This window comes from Canis aureus, chromosome X (assembly GCF_053574225.1).
Source record: "Canis aureus isolate CA01 chromosome X, VMU_Caureus_v.1.0, whole genome shotgun sequence".
In the NCBI taxonomy this organism is placed as follows: Eukaryota; Metazoa; Chordata; class Mammalia; order Carnivora; family Canidae; genus Canis; species Canis aureus.
Window position 1 is genome coordinate 82,501,356 of NC_135649.1, and position 24,422 is coordinate 82,525,777.

Consider the following 24,422-nt stretch of genomic DNA (forward strand, 5'->3'; position numbering starts at 1 on the left):
CTGGCCTAAAGCCTCCACCCATCTGGAAGCCACCACCACACGATCTTAGGTCTGGTTGGCTCTGACGATTCGGATCAACAGCTGGGGTGGTGCGGGGTGGAAGGCTGCGGAGCTGTGATTGGCTCTGCGATGAACAAGGCGGGATCAAGCCCTGTCCTGAGCGCTGATTGGCTACCGTAAGACTGCCCACCTAAGCCCTCCCAGGGTACCGAGGTTTTCGGGAATCACTTATAGGCTACGAGCGGGTTGTCTGGCTCCGTGCTGCTATTGGCTGCTGACTTGGCGCAGGCGCTATGGCCCCTGCGTTAGCCTTCCCAGTTGCAGAGGCAGGGATTTGGCTACTGGAGACCGTAGGTTCGAATCCCGTCTGGGAACACCAGTTTGCGCACCTGTAAAGAAGCTGGCATTATTGGCTAGCACAGAATGTGTCGGGTAACCTTTTCTATTCTCTTCTATCTGTTCTGACTCTTTTGAAAACAATGCTTATTGTGTCCCATTATATTGATTTCAGGACTCACTCACTTCACAGCAGCACTGAGAAAAATTCTTCACTGGGGCTCCTGGCATCTGTATTTCAAGGTACCTATAGGTCTGAGTTCTGCAGAGAAGGTTCAAGGTGATCTTAGGATCCTCTTCTAAGACGTCCCCTCCTCCCCCGAGAGAGGATGACTTGGAGGCTTCTTGCCCCCTCTGGACCAGGCCTGACTAAGGGTGTGTGGAGGTGTGTGTATGGAGGAATACGGAGAGGAGATGGGACATAAAAGCAACATAAATGCATGATTTTATGCTCTAGGATGGAGGTGTGTGTGGCATTTAAAAGGGGAATTTTGAAGGGGACAAAATATAATTGCAAAGATAAACTTTTAAGTGATGGGATTTTAGGCATCAGGCAGGGGAGGTGTTTGCCTGAGAGTAGATAAGTAGGAGGAAAGTGGTTCTGAAGCCAGTCAGCTCATTATAAGGTAGTTACTACATGCTGTTTCCAGTTTGGAGGTCTGTATCAGAGATTTAGATCTTCCAGGAGTTTGTTGGTTTCTGTCTCAGAGTGAGAAGGCTCTAAGCTGTAGGGGGATCTTTGTCTTGGGGTGTGCAGGGATTCCTCCCCCTTAAAATTGAATTTCATTTTGGGTTTTTTTTTTTTTTTGGCATTTCTCTGACCACTGGAGGGGCTTAATACTGTTTTCTGAGCTTACAGCAAAATGTGTTTTTTAAGTTTTACAAATTCCCTGTTACATCTTTTCATCTTTTTTTCCTTTTTTAAAAAAATTTATTTTAAAATCATTTTAGACTTAGAGAAAGTTGCAAAATTGTATACAGAGAGTTCCTGTATACCCTTAGCCCTGCTTTTCCTAATATAAAGAACTTACATAACCATAGTACTACTTTAAAACTGGGAAATGAATATTATTGTTTGTGAACTATTGTTCATCTGTTTCATGTCTGTGACCAAGGTGTGAAATATCTGAACTTTTGGGACCCACAGCTCTCTTGGGTTCTGTGTCCTATGCTGTGATGTCTCTGAGCACTTGGTGTATGTTTCTAGATGCTAGATCTCTTATTTCCTTGGTGGTTTCTGTGCCAGAAAATGATATCTTTGATCTATTAGGGTCTCTTCAGGGCAGATTTTCTCTGAGCTGTTTGGGCTTCTGTGTTCAGGGTGTGAGGTCTCTGAGCACCTTGGGGTGTCTAAGTTCAAAGCTATGTGTACTCTCAGCTAGTTTCTGTTGGTCTCTGTCAGAGATTATGAGGTCACTCAATACTTTTGGATTCTGTGTCTAGGGCAGGATTTCTCAACCTCAGCACTATTGACATTTTGGACTGGAAAATTCTTTGATATGGAGGGCATTGTAGGATGTTTTACTAGTTTGCTAGGGCTGCTGTAAAAAAAAAAAAAGTACCACAAACTGGGGCAGGGTGGGGGGGAAGTGGCTTAAGCAACAGAAATTTATTGTCTCACAGTTCCGGAGGCTGGAAGTCTGAGATCCAGGTGTTAGCAGGTTTGTTTCCTTCTGAGGGTGAGAACGAGAATCTGTCCATGCCTCTCTCCTAGCTTCTGGTGGTTTGCTGGCAGTCTTTGATGTGCCTTGACTTCTGCTGCATCACCCCGATTTCTTCATCTTCACACAGTGTCCTTTGCGTGTGTGCCTGTGTCCAAACTCCCCCTCCCCTTTTTTAATAAACACACTAGTCACAGTGGATTAGGGGCCCACTGTGTTCCAGGAATATGACCTCGTTTTATATCTGCAATGGCCCTATTTCCAAATAAGGTCACACTCTGGGGTCCTATGGGTTAGGACTTCAACATATGAATTTGTGGGAGGTGGATATAAGTCAACCCATAAAAGATGTTTGGCATGGGAAAGGAAGGAAAGAGGGAGGGAAGAAGGGAGCAGCCCCCAACATCCAGAGTTGTCCCTGTACTTACAGTTAGGCCATGTTATTCTCCTATTAGACATAAACAGAATCTCACAGAATACTAACCTTAGACAAGGTTACTCTGAGACCGTGATGGGGTGAGACAAAGCAAAGCTAATTCATAATGTTGTCTCAGCACAGACAAAAACTGGTCATTGTGCCACCTACAAGATACCAAACATCCCCCTCTCTTGGTTAAAACGAGTGACTGCTTTTTTTTTTTTTTAATACCAATTTCAGCTTTGTTCTCACTCTAGTCTGTCCTTGCTATAGATGAGATTTATTGAGATACCCAGTCATAAAACTGCTCTCACTTTCTGGCATTGTCCAATCTAGAGTGAGCTCCACTTCTTTATGGCCTCCCCCAAACCACTTAACTGAAACCCAGATCCTATAATTGGTTCTTATTTCTTTTAAAAATATTTTATTCATTTATTTATTTGACAGAGAGAGAGGGGGAACACAAGCAGGGGGAGTGGAAGGCAGAGGAAGAGGGAGAAGCAGGCTCCCAGGGAGACTGACACGGAGATCAATCCCAGAATCCTGGGATCATGACTCAAGCCCAAGGCAGATGCTTAATGGACTGAGCCACTCAGGCACCCCACTTTTTTTAATTAAATAATTTTTTAGTAATCTCCCCCTATTTTTTAGTAACCCAACATGGGGCCTGAGCTCACAACCCTGAGATCAAGAGGCACATGCTCTTCTGACAGAGCCAGCCAGGTGCCCCTAATTGGTTCTTTCTGATACCCTCTTACTAAGGCATCTCTTGGCTCCCAAGGTGTGCATTCTCCCTCACTGAACTGAAATGAATAATGAACCCTACTTGTTCAACTATAGGTATGTTCCTGGGGGGTCTTTGGCTAAAGAGCACTGTCAAGTGGCATCCCTGATCTCTACCCACTGGTTGCCAGTAGCACCTCTCCCCTCCCAGCTATGACAACCAGAATGTCCTTAGGTATTGCCAGATGTTCCCTGGAGGGGAGGGAGGAGCAAGTTGCCTTCGGTTGAGAGCTACTGGTCCAGGGTATGAAGTGTTTGAGGAGCTTGGGGGTGTTTGTCTGAAGTTCTTGTTCTCTGAGAAGTGTTTGGGTCTGTTTCTCAGGATGTGAGGTCACCAGTCTATCTCAAGGTCTCTGCTCCAATGTTTGAGAGCCCTGAGCTCTTTGGGTTGCTGTATCCAGAAAGAGTGATCTCATCACGTGGCAAAATTCAGCCATGAGGCATTTGGGGCACACACACAGTGCCCTGGCTATATGCCAGTTGAGAAAGGCAATGAGAAATCAGAGTCGTGTGGTAAGTAGTGAACTCCTCCACATGGATTCATAGCCACCCCAGCTTCCTCGTCTGGACCAGGAAATACAGGTGGCCACTTCCTTCAGAACTTCTATCTTTCCCTTTGTTCTAGAGGTCACAGAATCTCCCTTGATACCATTTGTGGAGATTGTGTTGTGGAGAGGTGGTTGTTGTGTTTCCTGATACCAGCCCCAGAGTGGAGAGCCCTGTCTTGGGATAGACATTGCTCAGATGGATGTTGGAATCTTTCTCCACTCAGGCCTCGTCCACACCCAGTACACATGGGTGTTTGCAGCCTAGTGGAACCTGTTTCAGAGCCTGTAACCCAAGTCCCAGTTGGGTGGTAGGAGAGTTCAGCTTTTTGGAGCATCTCTTTCTAAACCTTAATTTGACCTACTGAGGTTTTTGCAAGACTGCTCTGAGTCAGTAGGGCAATGTACAGTCCACATACCTGTACTCTCCATATTTCAGCCCCCTTCTCCCTAATCACACATCCCTTCTGAAAGCAAAATTCAGGGCTGGGGAAAGGGATGATATACAGGTAAATGACATTTCTGGCCAGGAGCCAGCATGGGTCTGAGACTGTCTCAGTTGGAACATAAGAGTCATGTGCACATATTGCTTACTATAAATGTCTGTTAGGTTCAATAAAGAGTAAATATTCTCCAGAATTATGTTTCTATCTCTAGTTAACCCACAGTTTTACTTCAGCTGTTCCTTTGAGAACATACATAATGGGCTGTGCATCATAAGGCAAGTCTGCACAGTGAGAAAAAACATTGTTCTTGTGAAAATCCGGTTATAAGAGAGATAGGTTTGTACTTTCTCTCTCTCTCTCTCTCTCTCTCTCTTTCTCTCTCTCTCTCTCTCTCTCTCTCTCTCTCTGTTCTTTGAAGTGTATGGAGTTTTAAGTCCCAGGAAGAGATATCATGAAGGTGACTGGAATCTGTATCCAGGCTGATAGGTGATGGAGCAGTTTGGGCCAGTGAGTCTCTAGATATAAAGTCTCTGCTGTGTTCAAAAGTCTATGTCCAGATATTCGTATTTCTGGTTTTGAAGGCAGGGGAAATCTGTGTTTCTGGATGTCAGCTCTCTGAACTGTTTACAGCTATATGTCCCACGATATGAACTTCCTGAGTTGTTTGTGGGTATGTGTTCCAAATGTGTGGGGTCTCTGACATGCTCGTGGCTCTGTGTTGCAGTATATGAGGTCTCTGTTCACAGGTATATGTACCAGGGTGTGAGGTATCTGAACTCTTTTGAATGTGTGTACATGAGATTATGAGGTCTCTGATCTGTTTGGGTGTGTGTTTCCCAGGACGAGAGAGGTTTTACTTGTTTGTGGGTGTATATTCCATTGTGTTAGTTCCCTAATCTATTTGGATGTGTATGTCTTGGGATGTGTTTCTGCTCTGTGGGTGTATGGTCTAATGGTGTAAATGTTTCTGATCCACTTGTGGGTATATGTCGCAGAGTATGAGGTCTCTGATCTGTTCATCATTGTATTTCTCAGGATGTGAGGTATCTCTTCTGGATGCATATCAAGGGTATGAGTTTTCTAATCTGTTTTTGGTTTTATGTCCCTGGATGTTAGATCTCTGGTCTCTGTGGGTATATGTGCCAATGTGTATATTCTCTGACATGTTTATGGGTATATTTTTCAGTATATGAGGTCTCTGACATATTTGTGGATCTGTTTTCCTGGTTGGTATGTTTCTGAGCTTTTTTGGTTATATGTTCTGGGGGTTTGAGCACTCTGGCCCATTTGTTGGAGGTATGTTGCAGGATACAAGGACTGTTCTGTCTGAGGGTGTATGTCCCAGAGTGTGAGGTCTCTGCTGTGTTTGTGGGTGTATGTCTGAGTGTGAGGTCTCTAAAATGTTTGTGGGTGCAGTTCCCAAGATGTAAGTTCCCTGAACTCTTTATGGATGTATATACCAGAAAATGAAATCTGTGATCTATTTGTGACTGTATGTTCCAGAACGTAAGGTCTCAGTTCTGTCTATCCCTATATATGTCCCAATATGTGAGGTCTCTCCTCATGGGTGTATATCAAGGGTACATGTTCTCTGATACTTTTGTATTGGTACTTCCCAGGGAATGAGGCCTCTGAGGTGTTTGGGGTGGGAGAATTTCATATAATGTGAGTTCTCAAATATGTTTGTGGCTATATGACCTAGCGTAAAGGTCTCTGATCTCTTTGGATGTGTATTATTTGAAGTCTCTGAGTTCTTTGTTGACGTACATCCCGAGGAGGGAGGTCTCTGATCTGTTTGTTGTTATATACCAGTATGTGAATCTGTCTTCACTGGTATACGTCAAGGTCTGTTTGTGGGTGTATTTCTCAGTGTATAAGGTCCCCTACCTGTTTCTAGGTATATGTTCCAAAGTAAGAAGCTCCTGATATGTCTCTGCATGTAAGATCTCTGACCTTCTCATAACTGTATCCGGAGCCTGAAGTCTTTCATCCCTATGATTATAATTCCCAGGTATCTTGTCTATGTTTTGTTTGTGGCAGTATGCCCTAGAATATTATGTGTCCACGTTGTTTCTGCAAGTATGTCCCTGTCGTGAGGTCTCTGATCTCTCTGAGAGTACATTCACCAGAATGGGAGATCTCTGATCATGTTTGTGGGTATATATCCTGGAGCGTGAGGTCACTGATGTTTGTGCATGTAAGCGCCAGAATTTGAGGTCTGTGATGTTTGTCACTATAATTATTAGTGTGTGAGGTGTCTTTCATGAGTGTATGCCAAGGGTGTAAGTTCTCTGATATGTTTGTGGTTGTATGAATGTGGGGGTGAGGTCTGTGGGTGTATGTCTCGGTGTGTGAAGTCTGTGAGGTCTTTTTGGATTTGCATCCTGTGATGTGAGGTCTCTGATCTTTTCAAGGGTTCATGACCCACCGTGTGAAGTATCTCATCTATTCCTTGTGTGTTTCCAAACATGTGAGGTCTCTCACCTGAGTGAGAGTGTATGTCCCATCATGTGAGGCCTCTTATTTGTTTGTGGGTCTATTCCCAAGATGGGAGCTCTCTCCTCTCTCTTTTTTTAAGACTTTATTTATTTATTCATGAGAGACACACAGAGAGAGAGAGGCAGAGACACAGGCAGAGGGAGAAGCAGACTCCATGCAGGGAGCCCAACGTGGGACTCGATCCCAGGTCTCCAGGATCTCCCTGGGCTGAAGGCGGCGCTAAACCGCTGAGCCACCTGGGCTGCCTCTCTCTCCTCTCTTTTGAGCAGTAGGTCCCAATTTGAAAGGACTCTGCTTTGTGTCTAAGTATATTTCCTGCTATGTGAAGTCTCAGCTGTTTGTGGTATGTATTACAGGATTGGAGTTCCCTGATACACGTATGTATGTATGATGTATGTATGTCTCAGGCTGTGAGGTTGTTGATCTCTCTGTTGGTGTATATCACCCAATGGGAGTCTCTGATCTATTTGCGTTTGTCAAAGGTGTAAAGTCTGATCTGGTTGTGCATATATGTCTCAGGATGTAAGGACCCTAGTTGTTTGTGGGTATACGCCCCAGAATATAAGGTCTCTGATCACTTGTGGATATATGTCCCAGAATGCCTTTCTTTACTTTTTACAGGTATATGTTCCAGGCTGTATAGGCTCTATGATTTGCTAGGAGGGTTATTTGCCAAGATTTGAGGTTTCTGATTTGTTTGTGGGCATATGTCATAGAATGTGAAGTCGTGGATCTTTTAGGGTGTGTATGTCCAGAACATAAGGTTTCTGACTTTTCTGTGGTTGTTTCAGGGTGTGAGGTCTCCTCTCTGTTCCTTCTTGTATGTTTCAGTACGTGCTGCCCGGTTATGAATTTTGTTAAGGATGTAAGTTCTCTGGTCTGTTTGTTGTATATTCTAGGACGTGAAGTCTCTGCTCTGCTTGGGAGTGAGTGTCCCAGTGTGTGAGGTGTCTGAGCTGTGCGTGTATGTGTGTGTGTGTGTGTGTCCATCCTAGGAAGTAAGGGCTGTAATGGGCTTGTGGGTATATCCCAGGTTATGAGGTTTCTGCTCTGTTTTGGAGTGAATGACAGCAAGTGCCTTATGTGAACTCTTTATGGGTGTATGTTCCAGGCTTCGAGGGCTCTCATGTGATAGTCAGTATATGTGCTAGGTGCAAGAACCAGAATCTGTTTCTGGATGTACTACCTAGTTTGTGAGAGGTCTCTGAACTGTTTGTAGGTTTGTGTTGCAGGATTTGAAGTCTGTTATTTCTTTTCTTTTTTTTTTTAAAGTAAGCTCTACGCTTACCATGGGCTCACACTCATGACCCCGAGATCAAGAGTCACACTTTATGGACTGAGCCAGCCAGGCACCCCCAGTCTATGATTTCCTTATGGCTATACTTTACAGGCTGTTAAGTCCCTGATCCATTTGTAGGTATATATAAGAGGTGTAAGCTCCCTGATTGGTCTGTGAGTGTATTTCACATCTCTGTCTGTGCCATGTACGTCATATCTGTGGTCAGTTTAACTAAGTACTGGCCTCCAGTGATACCTATGTCCCAATCCCTGGAACCTGTGATTATGTTAACTTTCTGGCAAAAAGACTTTGTCAGTGTAATGAAGTGAAACACTTTGAGACTGGGAGCTTTGTGAGAGTGATACAAGCACATCAAAGATGGTGATATAAAGATAGAAACAAACTGCAAGAAGGAGATACGACAAGTGAAGCCAAGAGAAGAGAGATTAGATTAGAGAGAGGTTTGAAAATGAAACCTGCAGGCTTTGAAGGTGGGGGAAGGGGCCACAAGCCAGGGAATGTAGGCAGCCCTTGGAAAAGGCAAGGAAATGGATTCTGTCTTGGAGTCTCCGGGAGGAAGGCAGGTCTGCTGACAACTTGTTTTTATCTCTCTAGGACTCATTTGCAGCGTTCTGGCCTGTAGAAATATAAGATAATAAATGCATGTTGTTTTACAACACTGAGATTGCAGTGACTTGTTACAGCAGCGATAGGAAATGAATACAGTGGCCCAGGTCGTGAGGTCTCTCTCTCGTGGTCAGCATACACCCCAGGATGTGAACTCCCCCATCTGTTTGTGAGTGTGTGTCTGATGGGGGGAGGTCTCTGATCTATGTGCAGGTGGATGAACCAGGGTGTGAGGTCTCTGACCTATTTGAGAGTGAGTGTCCCAACATTTGTGGTCTCTGAGCTGTTTGTTGGGGTATGTCTCAGAATGCGAGGTCTCTGATCTGTTTGTGTGTGCCTATCCTGGCATGTGAGGCATCTGAACTGATTTGGGGTATAAGTACAGTATGTGAGGTCTTTATGCTGTTTGTATCTAGAATACAACTTCTAGATTATTAGGCCTCTAATGTGTTTCAGATATATTTCTGATGATAATGAACTTTCTACTTTCTTTGGTGGTATATATGCCAGAATATAAGGTCTTTACTCTGTTTAGTTATGAGTGTCTAGGATGTGAGGTTGGAAAGAGCTTGCTGTGTGAGTGTATGTCCCTTGACCCTTAATTCTCTGATCTCTTGTTAAGTATATGTCGCAGGATATGAACTCTCTGATCTCTTTGTGGATATATATCACAAGGTATTAGTTCTGTGGTCTTTTGTGGATCTTTCTTCATAGCACATCTGGTCTCAGAAGCATACGTTGCAGGATTTGAGGTCCCTGATCTATTCATGGGCACTTCTGGTTGTACACAGTCTCTGATGCGTTTTGGAGTACATCCCAAGATGAGCCCCCCGATTTGTTTGTTGGCATATTTCTCAGAGTGTGAGGTCTCTGATCTCTTTGCAGGCATATATTGCCAGGTTTGAGGTCTGTGGTCTCCATGGCTACATGTTCAGGTTGTGAGCTCCTGATTCTGTTTGTTGAAGTACACCCCAGGATGTGAACTCTCTGATCATTTGTGTGTGGGAGAGTATATGATGTGAAGATTCTGGTTTGTGTTCTGCTAAGTGAACCAGGCTAAAAGGGCTAGCATGTTTGAGGGGGTTTTCCCAAGATGTGAATTCCCTGATCGGTTTCTGAATGCATGTCCCAGGATGTCAGGTCTTAGCGCTATTTGTAAATGTACATCCCAGGCATGAGTACCCTGTGCTGATTGAGGGTGTTCATCCCAGCTTGTTAGGCCTCTGATGCAAGTATATGAGATTTCTGGTTTGTATCCTTGAACGTGTAACGGGATGTGAAGCTTCTTATTTGTTAAAGTGTGTATATTCAAGGTCTGAGATTTCTGAGCTCTTTGTGGATATATGTCTCAGGATTGAGGCTTCTGATCTATTTGCAGGTATGTGCCCCAGGATTTGAGCTCTCATTTCCTTATGGGTCTTATGTTAAGCATCTTTTTTTTTATAGATTTTATTTATTTATTCATGAGACACACACACACACACACACATACACACACACACACACACACAGAGTTAGAGACACAGGCAGAGGGAGAAGCAGGCTCCATGCAGGGAGCCCGATGCGGGACTTGATCCCAGGTCCCCAGGATCACGCCCTGGGCTGAAGGTAGCGCTAAACCGCTGAGCCACCCAGGCTGCCCCAATGTTAAACATCTTTAATTATTCTGGTTGTATTCTCCAGGATGTGAAGTCTCTAATGTGTTGTGTTTTTTTTTTTTAAGATTTTATTTATTTGAGAGAGAGCATGCACGAGAAGGAAGGAGTCTGGTTCTCCTTCTCCCTCTGCCCCTCTCCCTTCTTGTGCTCTCTCTCTCTTTCTCAAATAAATAAAATCTTTAAAAAAATGTTTTTAGGGATACCTGGGTGGCTCAGTGGTTGAGCATCTGCCTTTGGCTCAGGCCATGGTCCTGGGGTCCTAGGATCGAGTCCTGCCTCAGGCTCCCCAGGGGGGCCTGCTTCTCCCTCTGACTCTCTTTCTCTCTGTCTCTCATGAATAAACAAAATCTTTTTAAAATGTTTCTAAATTTTTTTAAATCAAAAAAATTATTTATTTATTTATGAGAGAGAGAGAGTGCACAGGTGGGGGTAGGGTCAGAGGGAGAGGGAGAAGCAGACTCCCCGCTGAGCAGGGAGCCCAATGTGGGGCTCCATCCCAGGACCCTGGGATTATGACCTGAGTCTAAGACAGACGCTAAACTGACTGAGCCATCCAAGCACTCCGTGTGTTATGGGTTCTTGTTGCAGGGTTTGGGATCTCTAAGCCATTTTTGTTGTATTTCTCAGATGAAGTCTCTGATCCATTTGTGTGGGTATATCACAGTATGTGAGTGTGTTTTTTTTTGGGGGGGTTGTCTCTTTTGCTTGTAAACCAATGGTATGAGGTCTGTTCTATCTGTGAGTATGTGTTCCGATTTTTGAGGTCCCAGACCTGTTTGTGGGTGTATGTCCCCGAATGTGTGTTTCTCTGCTCTCTTTAGATGTGTATCTGAGGGAAGGAGGTCTCTGATCACTTTCTAGATGTATGACTGCAGACGAGGGATGGGAGCTATTTCTAGTCTATATCCCAGGATTTTAGGTCTCTGAGCTTCTTGGAGGTATGGGTTTTGTAATTTGAGGTCTCTTCTCTACTGACTTAAGGCCTCTAAAGATGCTTGTGTCCTAATCCTTGGAAACTGTGAAGATGTAACCTTACATGTTAAAAGGTACTTTGAAGGCATGATTAAATTAAGCATCTCAAGGGGCGCCTGCACATCTCAGTTGGTTAAGCGTCTGCCTTTGTCTCAGGTCATGATCCTGGGGGGATCTTGGGGGGATCGTGGGATCGAGTCCCACATCGGGCTCCCTGCTCAGCAGGGTGTCTGCTTCTCCCTCTCTCTGCCCCTCCCCCCTGCTCATGCACTCTCTCTCCCTCTTTCTGTCTCTTCTCTTTCTCTCAAATAAATTTTTAAAAATCTTAAAAAATATTTAAGCATCTTGAGATGGGAAGATTTTCTTAGATTTTCTAGGTGGGTCCAATGTAATCACAAGAGACCTGAAATGAGGGGATCCCTGGGTGGCTGATGATCCCTGGGTGGTTTGGTGGTTTGGCGCCTGCCTTTGGCCCAGGGCGTTATCCTGGAGTACCGGGATCGAGTCCCTCGTCGGGCTACCTGCATGGAGCCTGCTTCTCCGTCTGCCTGTGTCTCTGCCCCTCTCTCTCTGTCTCTGTGTCTCTCATGAATAAATAAATGAAATCTTTATTTTAAAAAAAAGGAGTCCTGAAATGAGAGGGACAAGACACAAGGTAATGACACAAGCCAAGTCACATACAGTGATTTGATGATGGAGATGTTTGTGGGTGTGTGTCCCAGCTTGTGAAGTCCTTGAGCAGTTCATGGGGGTATGTCCTGGGATGTGAAATTTCTAATTGTGCATATATACCTGTACTAGCTAAATAATAGGACTCAAAAGATGTCCAGTGAAGGACATGTGACCAGGGAGCCCTAATTAGGGAAGAGATTGATGATGGAGGCAGAAATCAGAGAAATTTGAAGATGAAGCATGGAGGACTTTCCAGTGAAGGGGCCAGGGGCCAAGAATACAGGAGCTCTGGAAACTGGAAAAGGCAAGGAAATGAATTCTCCCCTAGAGTCTCCAGAAGGAACACAGCTCTGTTCACACCTGACTTTAATACTGTAAGACCCATTTTTGGATTTCTAACCTACACAAATGTAATATAGTAAATAAATTTGTGTTTTTCCATGACACTAAAATTGTGGTGATTTGTTCCAACAACAATAAGAAATAAATATTTAAGAAATATTTTTTAAGTATTAATTAATATATTCTTAAATATATTTAAAGAAATAAATACAGTGATGTTTCTGTCCAGTTGTCTGTTCACATCCTAGGAATGTGTTTGTGAGTGTGTCTGATGGTGGAGGCCTCTGATCTGTGTGTGGCCTCTGATCTGTGTGTGGGTGTATGAACTAAGGCAAGAGATCTCTGACCTATTTGAGAGTGTGTATCTCTAAATTGTGGATTTTGTGGGGTGTACATCTTGGGATGTATGGTCTCTGGTCTCTTTGTGAGTACATGTCCTTGGATGTGAGGTCCCTCTACTGATTTTGTGTGTCTCTTTCTATGAGGTCTGAGGTGGTTGTGAGTTATATCTAGGTTGTTAGGTCTGATAGTTCATGGGTATTTCCAAGATTTCTGATTCGTTTAGTTATATATGTACCAGGATGAGAGGTCCTCTGATCTGTTTGGATGTGTATATCTAGGTGTGAGGTATACAGCAGGTTGGGGGTGTCCTTAATTTGGCTCGAGTCTCTGATCTTTCTGTGGGTCTATGTCCCAAGATATGAGCACTCTGAACTCCTTGTGGGTGTTTTCTGAAAAAGACAAGTGCATAATCAGTCTTGAGGTATTTTTCTTAGACTATGAGGTCTCTTACTTGATTGTAGGTATATGTTACAAGACTTGAGATCTCTGATCTGTGAATATGTTTCTCAGGCTGTAAGGTCTCTCATCTGTGTGTGGGTACATTTCTCAGATTTCACAGGTTTGTATTCAGACCTTTCTATCACGGTATTTTAATTTATTATCTCTTTGTGTGTGTAAGGGTGTGAGGTGTCTTCTGTTTGTGGTTATGTGTCCTAGTTTGAGAGGTCCCTACCTTGTGGGTGGGTACATGACACAGAACATGTGCCTCGTTCTTTTTTTTTTTAATGTATTTCCAAGGATGGGAGGTCTCTAATCTCTTCGGAATCATATGACATGGGATGTGAGGTCTTTGACCTACTTATGGGTGTATGTCTCAGGATGGAATGTTTTTATTTTTTTAAGATTTTATTTATTTACTAATGAGAGAGGCAGAGACACAGGCAGAGGGAGAAGCAGGCTCCATGCAGGGAGCCTGACATGGGACTCGATCCTGGGTCTCCAGGATCACACCCTGAGCTGAAGGCGGTGCTAAACCGCTGAGCCACTGGGGTTGCCCTATTTTTTTATTTTTATTTTTATTTTTTTTTTAATTTTTTTTTTAAATTTTTATTTATTTATGATAGTCACACAGAGAGAGAGAGAGAGAGGCAGAGACACAGGCAGAGGGAGAAGCAGGCTCCATGCACCGGGAGCCCGACGTGGGACTCGATCCCGGGTCTCCAGGATCGCGCCCTGGGCCAAAGGCAGGCACCAAACCGCTGCGCCACCCAGGGATCCCTATTTTTTTATTTTTAAAGTAAACTTCATGCCTAGTGTGGGGCTTGAACTCATCGACTGAGCCAGCCAGGCACCCCAGGATGGGATGTTTTTAATTGCTCATGTATGTATATCTAAGGTTGGTAAAGGTCACTGAAAGACGTCTGTATTCTAATCTCTAGAACATGTGACTATGGGACCTTCCATGTTAAAAGGTCCTTTGGAAAAAAAAAGCCCTTTGCAGATGTGATAAAGTAATTATCCTGAGTTGGGAGAGATTTTCCTGGATTTTCCAGGTGAGCCCAATGTAATCACAAGGGTCCTTACAGGAGAGAGGCAGGACAATCAGTCGGAGAAGATGACAGATATAGAAATCAGAGAGAGAGATTTGAGGATGAAACACTGCTTTGAAGTCAGAAGGAAGGGGCCACCAGCCAAGAATTGCAGGCAGCTTGAGAAGTAAAAGGCAAGGAAATAGATCCTCTCCCTAGAGCCTCTGGGAGCGATACAGTTCTGCCAACAACTTGATTTTAGCCCTTTGAAACCCATTTTTAGCTTCTGACCTGTGGAAAGGTAAAATTGTAAATTTGTGTTGTTTTACAATACTAAGATTGCAGTGACTTGTTACAGCAGCGATAGGAAATGAATTCAGTGGCCCAGGTTGTGAGGTCTATCTGGTGGTAGGTTCGTATCTCAGGATGTGAACTCCCCCCGCACCCCCTTATCCATTTGTGAATGTGTGTCTGATGGCAGGAGGTCTCTGATCCATGTGTGGGTGGATGAACCACAATGAGAGGTTTCAGAATGTTTGTGTGTGGGGGGGGCATGTCCCAGAATTCGTGGTTTCATAGCTGTTTGTGGGAATATGCCTTAGAATGTGAGGTCTCTGATCAGTTTGTGTGCACATGTCCTAGGATGCCAGGTGTCTGAGCTGATTTGGGGAATACATTCTATTATGTGAGGTTCATCAGATGTGTGTGGGTTATGTGCCAGTTGTTAGGTCTCTGATCTGTTTGGGGGTGCTTCTGGTAATAGGTTTCTGATTTGTTTGATCATGTATATACCACCAGCATGTTATATCTCTGATTTATTTAGGTTCATACGTCCAGAGCATGTGAGGTTTCTGAGCGTTTTCTGGGTGTATGTCCTTTGACTTGAGGCCTCTGATTTGTTTGCTGGTAAATGTCCCAGCACATGAGCTTGCTGATGTGTTTGTGGATCTTCATTGTAAGATTTTGGGTCTTAAAAAAAAGAGAGATTTCAGGTCTATAATCTGTTTCTAGTATTTTCTTAGCCTCTGAGGTATCTGACTTGATTGTGGTTTTGCATTGCAGGATTTCATATTTCTGATCCATTTGTGGGTCTGCGCCTTGGGTACATGTGGCCTCTGCATTGTTTGTGGATTATATCCCAGGATGTGAGCTTTATGATCTGTTTGTTACATATGACTCAGGGCTTGAGGTTTCTGATCTGTTTGTGGGTACATGTTGCAGAGTTTGAAGCCTGTGTTTTCTTTGTGTGATTGAGAGTTCTCTAATCTGTTTGTGGGTACGTATCCCAGGATTTGAGATTCCTGATCTGTTGGATGGTATATGTTACATGGTGTGAGGACTCTGGACTGTTCACAGCGTTTGAAGTCTCTGATATGTCTGTGGCTATGTGAGGTCTGGAATCTCTGTTGGTGGATGTTCTAAGGTGCAAACTGCCTGATGTGTTTGTGGGTAGTGTCGGATGGTATGAAATGTCTGATGTATGCCCTGGTCAGTGAACCAGAGTGTGAAGCCTCTGACCTGTTTGAGGGTATTCTCCCAGGATCTGAGTTCTCTTACCTGCTGGCTTTTAGCATGCCCTAGGAAATGTTTGGTCTCTGAACTCGTTATGGGTGTATGTCCCAGGAAAGGAGTTCTCTGAGCTGCTGGGACATGCATATTCAAATCTCTAGCTTTGGGGGGTATATTTCCAAGAATAAGAGATTTCTGATTTGTTTGCTGATATATATATGTATATATGTCAATATATCTGTATGTTGATAAATATCTGATCTGAAGGCGTATGTCTAAGCTGTGAGGTTATAGAGCTCCTGGTGGGTCATTTGCCTTGGTTTGAAACCTCTGACTTGTTTGAGAGCATGTCCCAGAATACAGTGCCTCCAATCTTTCTATGGGTACATGTTGCAAGATCTCAGGTCTATGATGGCCTTCTGGCTCGTTTTCCCAGCCTTGAGGCCTTTGACTTGATTGTTGATATATATGGTAGGATTTGAGATCTCTGATTTGTTTGCGGGTAGCTAGCTATCTCAGGTTGTGAGGCCTCTGGTATCTGTGTGGTCTACATCTCAAGGTGTCAGGCCTCTGCACTTACTGTGGGTGTATGTCCTACATGTCAGGCCTCTGACCTGTTTGTAGTTGCATGTGGCAAAATTTGAGGCCAGTGATCTCTTTTTAGTTGTATTTCTCGCATGAGGTCCCTGATCTGTTTGTGAGTGTGTATCATGGTATATGAGTGTCTGGTCTCTGTGTGGGCTTATCAAGGATGTGAGGCCTATTTGGTTTGTGGTTACATGTCCGAATGTGTGAGGTATGACCTGTGTGTAGGTTTATGTTTTAAAAATGTGTTTCTGGGTGGCTCGGTGGTTGGATGTCTGCCTTTGGCCCAAGGCGTGGTCCTGGAGTCCTGGGATTGGGTCCCACATCGGGCTCCCTGTGTGGAGCCTGCTTTTCTTTCTGCCTGTGTCTCTGCCTCTCTCTCTCTGTGTGTTTCTCATGAATAAATAAATAAAATCTTAAAAAAAGAATGTGTTTCTCTTTGCAGTTTGTGTGTGTATGACCTAGATGGTGGGTTCTCTTAGGTTTGTGAGTTTAATTTCAAGTGCTTAAGGACTCAGAGCATTTTTTTAGTATGTGTCCCCAGGTGTGTGTGTGTGTGTGTGTGTGTGTGTGTGTGTGTGTGTGTGTTCTTTTTGGATGTGTGTTAGAGGGTGGAGGGTGTCTCACTTATATAGAAATGTATGGCTCTGAATGTGAGATCTGTGAGCTATTTGTGCATACATGTCTCTGGTGACCAAATAACAATACCCTGAAGATGTCCACTTCCTAATCCCTGGAACCTATAATTATGTTAATTTACATGGAGAGGGGGACTCTGCAGATAGGATTAAGCACCCTGAGATGGGGAAATTATCCCAGATTATCCAAGTAGGCACAATGTAATCATTCTATGAGGGACACACGAAGGCAAGAGTCTGAGAACACAATGTAGGAAGAAACACAGAGGCAGAATAACTGACATTATGACAAAAGCAGAGATCAAAGAGAAATAGAGGTGGAGATTGATGGATGCAAAGAGAGAGATTTGAAGATGAAACACTGCTGCCTTTGAAGGTGGAGGAAGAAGCCACGAGTTTAGGAACGCAAGTGTCCTATACGAACTAGATTCTCCCCCAGGAACTTCAGGAAGGAGCAAATACCTTGACTTTTACCCTCTTAGACTCCTTGTCAGTCTTCTGATCTGCAGAAATAGAAAATAATAAATGTGTGTTGTTTTACCACAAGAAGATTGGAGTGATTTGTTAACAGCAGCGAGTCTAGAGCCCTCAGAAGGTAAAAAGGCCTGCATCTTCAAGAAATGGGATCAACGTGGCCTTCTTTTTCTTTCTTTCTTTTCTCTTTTTTCTTTTTAGTAGGCTCCAGGCCAGTCACAGGCTCTGCTTGGCTAAGACAGCCAGGCACCCTGTAGCCTTCTTTTCTTTAAAAAAAAAAAAATTAAAAGGGAGGGGGTTGGGAAGAAAGGACTACAGTGTCCCAGGCTGTGAGGTCTCCATCTGGTTGTTGGTACACATCCAAGGATGTAAACACCTCAGTTTGTGAGTGTATGTCTAATTGTGGGAGGTCTCTGATCTGTGCGTGGGTGGATGAACCAGGGTGTGAGGTGTCTGATCTCTGTAATACAGAATTTGTGGGCCTAGCTGTTTTCGGGTATATGGCCTAGGAGAGGAGAATCTGATTTTGCAGACAGTTCCCAAGATGTGAATTCTCTGAACTGTAGGGGGTGGTGTTCACGGAGTAAGGATTCTGACTTCTTTGTGGGTACACTTGCTTTTGCTCAAAAACACTGATCTGTTTCTGGGATTCTGTCCTAGAATATGAGACTTCCAGCTGTTTGTTTGTCTCTGTCTCATGGTGTGAAGCCCCTGGTGACTGAAGCAGGAATGAAGCAGGGTGTATATCCCGTGATGGAAATTCCCTCATCTTTTTTGTGGGTATTTGTCTGATAGCATGAAGTGTTTGATCTTTTCACTGATGAATGAATAGTGTATGAGGTCTCTGACTTATTTGATGTTTTTGGTGGTTTTTTTTCTAGGTGAGCTCTTTGGCCAGTTTCAGCACGTGTCCTAGGATGTGAGATCTGTGATGTTTTGTGAATGTACATCCCAGAGTTTTAGGTCTCTGAGCTGTTTGTGGGTGTTATGTTTCAGGTCGTCAGATGTCTGATGTCGTATGTGGATATTGTGAGCATTTCTGATCTGTTTGTTGGTATATACGTGGTGAAGTGAAATTCTTATCTGTTAAGGTCTATATATATCCAGGGTTTGAGACTTCTGAGCTCATTCTAGGTGTATGTTTCAGATGTGAGGCCTCTGATCTGGTGGTGCGTATGTGTCCCACATTGCCTGCTCTCTGATGTGACATCTCTGGGTGTATTTCATTTTTTTTTTAAGATTCATTCTCTTTTTTTTAATTTTTATTTATTTATGATAGTCACACACACAGAGAGAGAGAGAGAGAGAAGCAGAGACAGGCAGAGGGAGAAGCAGGCTCCATGCACCGGGAGCCCGACGTGGGACTCGATCCTGGGTCTCCAGGTGTATTTTCGCCCTGGGTCAAAGGCAGGCGCCAAACCGCTGCGCCACCCAGGGATCCCTCTGGCTGTATTTCTGTGCACGTGAGGACTTTCACCTCTTTATTGGGAGGATCTCCGTTTGTGGGCATGTATCCTAGGATCTAAGCTCTCTGATATCCTTGAGACTATATGCCCCAAGATTTCAGGTATCTAAATTTATCTGGATGCATTTACCAGTGTGAGGTCCATAACCTGTTTGTTGGTTCATGTTGCAGGATTAAAGGTGTGGTTTTGGTTGTATTTCTCAGATCAGGTCTTTGATCTGATCGTGCATGTGTGTCACATATATGAGTGTGTTATCTCCTTGGATGCATTGGTAAAGAGCATTGAGGTCTCTTTTTGTTTCTGTGTCCAGTTTGTGAGGTCCCTGATGTTTGTGTGTGTGTGTGTGTGAGAAAGAGAGAGAAAGAGAGAGAGAGAGAGAGAGAGAATGTGAGATGCTTTTCTGCTCTTTTGGGTGTATGTCTCATGTTTAGAGGTCTCGTCTGTTTGGGGGTCCTAGAATGTGGGTCCCTGATCTTCGCGTAGGTGTATATCACAGCACATCAGGTTCCTGCTTGCTTTGGGTGTGTATGTCCCAGATAGTGGGTTCTCTTATAGTTTTGTAGGTCTAACTCCCAGAGTGTGAAGACTCTAAGCATTATCTAGTACATTATCTCAGAATGTACCTCGCTCACATTATGCATGTATGCTCCAGGGTGGAAGGTCTCTGATCTCTTTGGATGTGTAGAATTCCAGATGTATAGTCTTCAAGCACTTCATGTACATGTCCCAGGAGGTGAGGTTTCTCTTTGTGCACATATGTTCTGTTTTGTCATAATGGATCTCCAAATATGGGCTCACCCCATTCTTGGACCTTGTAAATATGCTGTCTTACTTGGAGAAAGGGATTTTGCAGATGTGTATTCATTAAGCACCATGAGATGGAACAGTTATCCTGTATTACCCAGGAGGACCCATTCTAATCACAAGGGTCTTTATGTTAGGGAGGTAGGACCTTTGGAAACCATAAAAAACTAAGTGACCGCGTATTCTGGCGGGTAGGGGGCATGCGATGATGGAAGTAGAGTCACAGAAAGCAGAATGTGATGGCAGAAGCAGAGGTCAGAGAGCAAGAAAGATATGTGAAGCTAAAACAACGAATCATCTGATCCCCTTGTGGGTTATGCCGCAAGATATCTACCATCTGGTGTATTTTGGGGGTATGCTTTTAAGCATGCAGAGTGTCTAACTTGATTGTGGATTTGAAGTCTCTGGTCTTTTTATTTTGTATGCTCTAGAATATGGGCTCTCTGAGATGTTTGTCCACGTATGTTACTGGATTGGAGGTCTCTGATCTGTGTGTGGATGCATGTGTGTGGGGCTGTGAAGTCTCTCTGTAACCTTTTGTCAATGGACATCCTAGGATATGAGCCCTTTGATCTGTTTTTGGGTGTATTCCCTTATATGTGAGGACTGATCTGATTCCATGTGCGATTTGTAAGTTTTGAGGTATCTGATCTGTTGGTGTATATCCAAGGATGTGAAGTCTCCAGGGTATTTGTGAGTGTATTTCCCCATACAGGATTCTTCTGAGCTGTTTGTGAGTGTGTGTTTCAGAATGTATGTCTTTCTCCACCTTGTGTATTTTGCTGGTAGGAGGTCTCTGATCTGTTTGTGGCTGTCTTCCCAGGATTTCAGGTCATCAGTATGTTTCCAAGGGTGTGTCTCAGGATCTGTTGTCTGTATTCTTTGCAGGTATAGTCCTGGATATAAGGTCTCTGATTTGTTTGTTGTGTGTGTTCCAGGATGCAAGGTTTGTGAATGGTCTGGGGGTGTGTTTTGCAGGTCTTTATGTCTGGACTCTTTGAGGGTGTGTGTCCTAGGATGTGAAGTTTCTGTGCCCATTTCCCAGCATGTGAGGTCTGTGAACATTTTGTCACTCTGTGTCCTGGGATGTGATATTTCCAATCCCTTTATGTGTACTGTCAAACATTTGAGGTCTCTTATCTTTCTGTGGATGTATTCACCAGGATATTTTAGTGTATTTCCTAGAATGTGCATCTCTCTGCTCTCTTTCTATGTATGTCCGCGTGGGCAGTGTCTGATCTCCCTGTGGGTGTACATCCCATGGTGTATGCCCTCTGATGTTTTGCGGATATGAAGTCTCTGTTAGGACAGTGAGTATGTGTCCTAAGACATGAGTTCTCTGACCACTTTTTGGATTTGTGTTGCAGGATGAGAGGTCTTTCATCTAGTTCACCGTGTATTTCCAGCTTGCAAGGTGTATTACCTGTCTGCAGATATCCATCCAAGGGTATGACATCTCTGAGGGTCTGTGCCCCACGATGTCAGATTTGTTTGTTGGGTGCACATCAAGATACAAATTGACTGATCCCTTTGTGGTTGTGTGTCTCAGGATGGGAGAATCTGTTCTTGGTCTGTGTGTCAACAGCATGTGGTCTCTGATCTGTTTGTGGCTCTATGTCCCAGGTCATCTTTTTTTTTTTTTTTAGAGATTTTATTTATTTATTCATGAGACACACACACACACACACACACACACACACAGAAAGAGAGAGAGAGAGACAGAGACACAGGCAGAGAGGGAGAAGCAGAGGGAGAAGCAGGCTCCATGCAGGGAGCCTGACGTGGGACTCGATCCCGGGTCTCCAGGATCACACCCTGGGCTGAAGGCTGCACTAAACCGCTGAGCCACCCTGGGATCCCCCTGTCCCAGGTCATCTTGTTTTGCCTTTTCTTTGTCTCAGGATGTAAGATTTTGGGTTTATATCCTAGGCTTTGAGTATCTTTGTAGGTGTAGGTCCCAACATATGAAGTTTCTGATCCATTCTTTAGTTTATTTCCCAGGATATGAGTACTCAAAAAATGTTTGTGAGTATATGTCCTGGCATGTGAGGTCTCTGGTATGTTTATATGGGGATGTCTCAAGGGATTGAGGTCTACAATCTGTTTGTGGGCATACATCCCTGGATGCTATTTCTCTGAAATAGCTGTGGGTGTCTCTCTCCACTCATGTAGTTTTTGATCTTTTTTTTTGAATTTATATTTTTATTCAAGATTAAGCAAGTATATAACTGGTATATTTGGTCAATAATCTAAAACTATTTTTCCATTATTGAAACATAGGTAAGATTGGTATCTTTTTTTATAAATTTATTTTGTATTGGTGTTCAATTTGCCAACATATAGAATAACACCCAGTGCTCATCCCACCAAGTGCCCCCCTCAGTGCCCATCACCCAGTCACCCCCACCTCCACCCACCTCCCTTTCTACCACCCCTAGTTTGTTTCCCAGAGTTAGGTCTCATTCATTTGGGGAATATAAAAAATAGTTTTTGATCTTTTTGTGAGTATGTCACAGGATGTGAGGTCTGTTCTTTAGGGGCATATATTTCCTAGAATTTAAATTCTCTGAGCTATTTTGTATGTACTTCCAGGATGTGAGGTCCCTGATCCGTTTGGGTCTATGTGTTCCAGGATTATGAAGTCTCTGATTGCTGCTCTGCATCCAGCATATTCTCTGAATTATATTTTGAGGTCTATACCCTAAGTCTCAGAAGGATTTCTGAATCCTAGAGCCAAGGGCTCTGAGTTTTTTCTGGTCCTACATACCAGGGGTGAGTTCACAGAACTGTTTGGGTGGCTGTGTCTACACTGTATGACCTCTGAGCTGTCTGGTCCCTGTGTCCCAGAATACATGGTCCCTGTGCTCTTTTGGTTTGAGAGTTTCTCAACATGTTTGGGGTATATTTTCAGGTGCAGAGTCTCTTCCTCTTGGGAAGTCTCAGTCATAGAGTGTGATACATCAGACTCATTAAGGGTCTATTCCAGGGTCATAGTCTCTGAGCTTTAAATGGGAGGAGGAGGGTGCCCAGTTAGTGAGTTTCCTGAGCTGTTTGGAGGTCTTCATTCAGTATGTGAAATCTCTTCACTTTGTGATGGTCTGTGTTGAGTATGGAGTCTCTGAACTACTCAGAACTCTCTCCTTTTAGGTATGAGGTGGCGGGGCTGTTTGGGATCTATGACTCTCAGAACTCAGGTGTGTTTGAGTATCTGTGTTCAATCTCTTCTGTTTTGAGCCCATGTCCCAGGGAATGAGTTATCTATGATGTGGGTTTTGTCCTCAGGTGTGATTTATCGGAGCAGTTTCAGGATCTGTTTCAAGTTTGATGTCTTTCTACTGATGTCTTTATACTTTTGGGGGCCTCTGAGGTGCTTTACCCTCTGTGACCCAGAGTGTGAGCTCTGTATCCCTTGGTGTTGAGATTCCTGTTGTGGTGTATTTTCAAGGGTGAGGTAGCTCCTGTTGGGAGTGTCTCATCCCAGGGTATGGGGTCTCTGAACCATCAGGGGTTTGTTTCCAGGGTTTGAGTGGTTTGGGGTTCTATTACTAATGACATTTCCTGGGTGTTTGGAGGTCTTTGTCCAGGCATTATGTCCCTGAGCTGGGGGTGAGGGTGCGTTTGTGTCCTAGGGTGGAAGGTTTGTTAACTCTTAAGCATTTTGGCATTGTATATCTGATATGTGAGGTCTCTGGCCTGTTTGTGGGTCTCCTTTCCAGACTGTGAGGTTAATAAACTCTTTGAGGGTTTCTGTCCCATAATGGGAGGTGCCGAGCTATGTGGGCATATATCACCGACATGTGCTGTCTCTGAACTCTTTTGTATTTCTCTCCCTACTTGGTTAGAAGTTCTTTGGGTTGTTTGAGAGCCTGTGTCCACAACGTGAGATCCCTAAGCTGTTGTAAGTCTGTGTCCATTACTGGATCTCTCCTCTGTTTGTGGCAGACTGAACAGAATGTGAGGTGTCTAGGCCCTTTGGTGATCCGTGTCCGTGAGCGTCAGGTGTCTGAAATCTTTCTGGATATGGGTACAAAGTGGGAGTTCCATAAATGGTTTAGGGGTCTGAGTTCAGGGTGTGGTATTTCTGAATCATTCAGAGGTCTGTTGAGAGTGTATACCCTTCCTTTTGGGAAGACCTTGAGCTATTTGGGGATGTGAGCCTATGATATGAGGTTTCTAAGCCATTTGGAGTCTGCATCCAGGATGTGTGATCTGAGTTATTTGTGATCTGTATTCCAGGGCTTGCAGTCTCTAAGCTATGTAAAGGACTTGTGTCCGGATTTTCAGGTCTCTGAGCTCTTCTGTGAACCAGAGTGGAAGGCCTCTGAGCTGTTTGGGGATCTATCTCAGTGTATGAAGGCTCTGAGCTATTTGGGGGAAATCTGTCCAGTACATAACATCTCTGAACAGGAATCTATGTCAAGGGTGCAAGATCTCTGAGCTGGTTTAAGGCCTGTGTTTCAGCCTATGGGATTTTGGAGCTCTCTAGTATCATGTTCAGGGCATGAGGTCTCCGAGTTGGTCTGGTGGTCAGAGAAGAGGGTGTGAGGTCTGTCTGTCCATCTTTATCCCAGTTTGTAAGTTCTCTGTGAAACTGGTGGGTCTTTATCCCTGGTTGTGAAGCTTTGCAGGGGTCTGTAATCAGATTTTCAGGTCTCTGAGCTCTTTGGGTACGTGAGTTACAAAGTGGGAGGTCTCTGAAGTTAGGTAGTCTTTCCTAAGCTGTCCTGACTCTGAACTCTTTTGGGGTCTGTGTCAGAAGGTACAGGAATGGGCAGCCCAGGTGGCTCAGCGGTTTAGCGCCGCCTTCAGCCCAGGGCCTGATCCTGGAGACCCGGGATTGAGTCCCATGTCGGGCTCCCTGCATGGAACCTGCTTCTCCCTCTGCCTGTGTCTCTGC

The 24,422-nt window shown here is 44.1% G+C and overlaps 1 long non-coding RNA gene across 1 annotated transcript in view; it reads left to right on the forward strand.

Moving 5' to 3' along the window:
- Positions 1 to 209: 209 nt before the first annotated feature.
- The window catches only part of LOC144307905 (uncharacterized), a 38,194-nt gene continuing 13,981 nt past the window's right edge, over positions 210 to 24,422 (forward strand). Inside the window, exon 1 of the long non-coding RNA XR_013374572.1 lies at positions 210 to 432. This is a non-coding gene — a long non-coding RNA (uncharacterized LOC144307905). The remainder of the gene's footprint in view (positions 433 to 24,422) is intronic.